Source organism: Bos javanicus, chromosome 24 (genome assembly GCF_032452875.1).
Source record: "Bos javanicus breed banteng chromosome 24, ARS-OSU_banteng_1.0, whole genome shotgun sequence".
Taxonomy (NCBI): domain Eukaryota; kingdom Metazoa; phylum Chordata; class Mammalia; order Artiodactyla; family Bovidae; genus Bos; species Bos javanicus.
The window spans coordinates 56740351-56745681 of record NC_083891.1 but is presented as its reverse complement, the minus strand read 5'-3'; the positions used below and the strand labels follow the sequence as shown (position 1 = coordinate 56745681).

General features: G+C 45.5%; 1 long non-coding RNA gene across 1 annotated transcript; it reads right to left on the bottom strand.

The window, feature by feature from the left end:
- Positions 1-1420: 1420 nt before the first annotated feature.
- Positions 1421-5054, bottom strand: LOC133237777 (uncharacterized). The gene is made up of 2 exons (XR_009733339.1): positions 4935-5054; positions 1421-1610 (listed from the first exon to the last, which is right to left on the bottom strand). It is a non-coding gene; the product is annotated as an uncharacterized LOC133237777 (long non-coding RNA).
- Positions 5055-5331: the final 277 nt, after the last annotated feature.

Sequence of the window (5331 nt, the reverse complement as noted above, 5' to 3'; positions counted from 1 at the left end):
CTTCGGTGAGCACAGGCCAGCTCCATCACACTGCTGACTCCATTCCTTTTGGGAGACTTTGCTGACCATGTATCCTGGAATGGTCCCCTACCACATACTCCCTTCATGTCCAGAGCAGAGCAGAATTCTGGAAAACTCAAGCACCCATGCGGGGAAAAGTCAAAACAGGAATGAGACAGGTTACTCTGAAAGCCAAGGAGGCAGCAGGTGGAGCTGCGGCACCCTCATGGACAGGAGGGTTTGGAGCACCAGGCCGGTAGACCACAGCCTGGGCAACCCTCCTCCAGTGAGGCCTGGCTGCTGCCCGCTGAGGGGCAAAGGGAGGCTCTGGGCTCTTTGTATTTTTCTCTTTAATTTCTTTATATGTTTGGAAATCTGCAGAATTTGAAAACAACTGCCCTGTCCACCCAGAAAGACTGCTCTGAAGGTCCGCTGAGACAATGTGTGCAAAACCATGCTGTAGACCAGAAGGGCTTTGCATGTGAACTGGGCTAAGTTAACAAACATCTATGAACAACTGGACATAGTGCTTAGTTGCTCAGTCCTGTCTGAACTTTTTGTGACCCCATGGACTGTAGCCCGCTAGGCTCCTCTGTCCATGGGGATTCTCCAGGCAAGAATAGTGGAGTGGGTTGCCATGCCCTCCCTCCAAGGGACTGGACATGGTACTTGAGTCATTTTTAAAATTTTATTTAACACTGTTATTTTTTGGTCATGCTGCATGGCTTATGGAATCTAGTTCCCTGACCAGGGATTGAACCCAGGCCCTTGGCAGTGAAAGTTCCTAACCACTGGACTGCCAAGGAATTAATTCCCTTGAGTCATCATTTTTAAAAGATATTTCCTATCATAAAACTTTAAGAAATTAGAAGGAGAAATAAAAAGGGAAAGAATCGCTCATATTCCTATGGCACTTGATGAATCTCATCCCATGTGTTTTATGTATATTTATGTTGTGTACTTTAAACTTCTAAAAATACTCATCATGTTTCTACTCTTCTATGCTCATTACTCATCGAACACTATCTCATGGACAAATTTTATCTGTCATTACCTATTCTTTTACAGTATAGTTTTAAGTGGCTATACAATATTATGCTGTATGAATTTGTATTGTAATTTGTTTACCACCTGTTTATTATTGGAAATTATTATTTTAATTTTTTGCTTATATTTGATAAATAGGCTTATAGACAAAAAAAAAAATCTTTGGGCATATCCTCAATCATTTCCATAGGAAAAATCCCTAGAAGTGGGTTTTCTGGATCAAAGGATATTTTTGCAAATTTTTAAAAGAGGATTAAAGGAGATCACATGCATAATGTATTTAGTAAGGGGCAGTGCTTGGTGTATGGTCAGTGTATGGTCGCTATTATTGACTTGGGTTACTTGTTTGGTTAGCAGATGACGGCTGGCTGTCTTGTACTCAGTGTGACTTTATTCTAGGAGGTAGAATTTCACTGTGTTGTTTTTTCATGGAGATGTGATGTCAGAACGAACGTTATCCTTGAAGTTCAGAGCCCTCGCAGAACCTTTTTTAGGAATCGGGGATCAGTTCTCTAGTCCTGCCTTTCATGTTCCTTGTCGCTTCTACTTTTTGGTCACTTGCCCTGAGAAGGTCATGGGTAGAGGGAGAAGAGACAGACAATAAAGTTATTAGTCCTTCTTCATCAATAACTTTGCAAAGAGTTTGAATGTTGGAAGAAAACTGAGTTTCGGGTTGAAACAACTTGGGGGATTACGTGTGCATTTCACTTACCTGGTGGCTCAGATGGTAAAGCATCTGCTTGCAATGCAGGAGACCCGGCTTCGATTCCTGGGTCGGGAAGATCCCCTGGAGAAGGAAATGGCACCCCACTCCAGCACTCTTGCCTGGAAAATCCCATGGATGGAGGAGCCTGATAGACTACAGTCCATGGGGTCGCAAAGAGTCGGACACGACTGAGCGACTTCACTTCTTTTTTCACTTTATGGTTCTGCAGTTACCTGAGTGGAGCTGCACATGTCCTGCACGCCCACCTGTCCCCGCGTGGCTCTGAGCCAGCTCTCAGAGGGCAGCGCCGTCCATCAGAACTGGGTTGGGCCTCCAACTCAGGTAACCTCAGCACTTACACAATTGTCCCTTTAAGAAAGGTCAGCAGGAAGCGTGTTCCTGCCTGTTTCTACGCTTCCGAAGGTTTTCATGTCCATGCTAACCCACTGAGGCCCTGGGCCAAGACCAAGTCGCCCATCAACACTGTAGAGTAACCGTGTTATAAAACGTAGGAGACACACAAAGGGCAGTTCCCTGAAGTGACCAGCCCGCTGGGAGGGGACATTGGCTAAAAGGAGATTTCCCACTTGGAGACAGTGTGATGTCAAGTGCCCAGCTGGGGAGCCCCTTTATCCGCATGGGCTCAGAGCTTGGCGGGGGAAGGAAATCTGACCTGGCTTCAAATCCCACCTACAACTGTTAATTTATTTGGTTATCTATTAGCAGTCTCCTGGCAGCTTACTTTTATGTTTAAAATTAAGTGCTTGATTGATTATTTTCTAGAACAGTGATGGGCTGTTGTTTTATACTTAAGCCAACCCATTAGTGGGCTCTCTCATTACTGATCTCTTTCCTTCCTTTCTTGGTTCATCGAGTGTGTGTGTGTGTGTGTGTGTACGTGTGTGTGTGTGTGTGTGTGTACGTGTGTGTGTGTATGTGTGTGTACGTGTGTGTGTGTGTACGTGTGTGTGTGTATGTGTGTGTACGTGTGTGTGTGTGTGTGTGTGTGTGTGTACCTGAAGGTTGGGAGAGTTGGAGGAAAGGTGTCTTTGTTCTGAAATTGGAGGAAACTTGGACTTGTATGCATTCCCCAAACTCTACATCCACAAGGATTTTCCAGCCTCCAAGGATTAATTCTTGGCATGATTCACAGGGAGAGTCCCACAGAATTTGCTATTATGCTGATTTCATTTTATTAAAAATCTTAACATAAGCTTTTATTAAAAAAAACCAAACTCTCTCCTTTTATCTGCTTTGGAGGCATCCTCAAATATTTGTCTTTCCAAGGTTTGTGTCTGATGATTGGGACTATTCTTTTTTTAATTGAGTTTATTAAATATTAAATAGGTACTAAAAATAATTGTAAGACAGAACTTCCTGACTCTTGTGCTCAGGCAGGTTTCTCAGTGGTCTGGCTGCCTACTGGCCCTGCAGCCCTTGGGATGGACAGAGGTGACCTACACTGGCCTGACCTCCCAGGACATTCATCTCTGGCCATCAGAACAGCGCTGTTCCAGGATTCTTTAAACTGCCTACATTTGGGGCAGATGGTCCTTCTGATTTATAGATGAGAAGAGTAGGAACAGGGAAGGATGATTCAATCCATCAGCCCTACCTGCTGGTTTGCCGGTCCCAGATCCATCTTAGAAGGACATCCAGTTCCTTTCATCTCATAACCCCAGGGTTCCTTGTGAATAAACCCACAATCTGTGCCATGGATCATAATTTATGTAAAAGTGTGTTCCTAAATATCTCTATGGAGGTGGGTTTTGTAAATCTAATTACATTTGACATGTATTTGAAAGGTAAAAGAAAATAAAGGAAACCATCGATGAAGTAAAGAATCTTTCTCTAACACACTCGAGCCTTGACTAATTTGTAAATCTAGATTTTGGACTCAGGCTAGAACATGTCTGGGGTCTGTTGCCAAGTTTTACTGGGAAAGAAACTGGCCCTCATTAGGCAAAAATGGATGGAATAATAGTACCAAAAAACCCATCATTAGAAGCTTTGTAATGGTAAAGGGCTTGAGGAGGGCGGGCTGGAGTCTGGACTGGGAGGTGGTGTGAATTTACCAGATGGCCTTTCAGCTCCCAACCCTCCCATGAGAATGGAGATTTCAGTTTGACAGGACCAGGTTGTTGGCCTTAGAAGCCTAAGTAACTAATCTGGCTTCATGAGAAGGACTAGGATGCTGCAGACAGATGGGATCTGGATCCACATCCCCTAAAAAGGCACACAACTCTTCTGAGAGGAAATCTTTATTCTGTCTCATTCTCCAGGGCTACTGTAGCAATGTACCTCAAACTCCGTGGCATGAAAAGCCCAGAAATTTATTCTGTCCCGGTTTGGAAAGCAAGTCCAAAATGAAGGTGTTTGCAGAGCTGTTTTCCCTCTGAAGGCTCTAGGGAAAGCCCTTCCTTGCCTTTTCCAGCTTCCGGGAGCACCAGGCATTCCTCACTTGCGGAGGCCTCCCTGCGATCTCTGCCTCCACTTTCCCACAGCTTCTCCTCTGCGTCTGCATCTTCTCTTCCATCTCTGAGAAGGAGGTGTGTCATTGGATTGAGAGCCCAGCAGGATAATCCGGGGTAATCTCAATTTAAGATCCTTAATTATATCTGCAGAGACTCTTTTTCCAAAATAGATCACATCCCAGGTTCTGCGGTTTAAGCCATATACATGTTTTAGGAGGATACCTTTCAACCCCCTGCTTCCCTGGTGGCTCAGATGGTAAAGAATCCGCCTGCAATGCGGGAGACCCAGGTTTGATCCCTGGCTTGGGAAGATCCCCTGAAGAAGGGAAAGGCTACCCACTCTAGGACTCTGGGCTGGAGAATCCCATGGACAGAGGAGCCTGGCAGGCTACAGTCCATGGGGTCGCAGAGGCGGACATGACTCAGCAACTTTGACTTTACTTTCACTTTCAACCCCCTGCACCTGCTCTTCTTGCCTTTCCCCGAAACCACTCCCACTCATGCCTGAGGATCTGAGATGCTGCCATCTGCTTATAAGGCAGCATGGTAGGGTCAGAGCATAGAAATGCAGTCTCAGGACTGGGGTGGGTGGTTACGAGCATGACCAGGAACCCAGCCCTGGCTCCCCATGTATCAGATATGAGACCTGAGTAATCAAACCTCTCAAAACGCTGCCTCCTCACCACTCAGATGAGAGTAATACCTACCAGCCGCCTGTTGCAGAGATGAACTGAGATGACACATAAAACACAAATGCTCTGGACCAGAGTGACCACTCACCACGGTAACCATTATTATGGGCGGGGTTGGAGAAACCTGAGCTTCCATCCTGCCTGGTCCCAACTAGCCACGCAACCTCTGGTGGTCCTGCCCTGAGTGTCTACGAAGCAGATAAAGATGGGGTGCTCTGACCAAGTAAAGCCCAGCCTTTTCCAGTTACAGCAGCCTTGAACCCTCAACCCAGCAGAAACTGCCCCACCAGAGCACTCCGGGGCTTTGGTAACTCTCAATTTTGACCAGCTTTAGTAGAGTTCCTATATAATCTTAAACTAGGCTTCCAAAAGAGCATGGAAAATTTGGCGGCCCATTAAAAAAAATAATGTT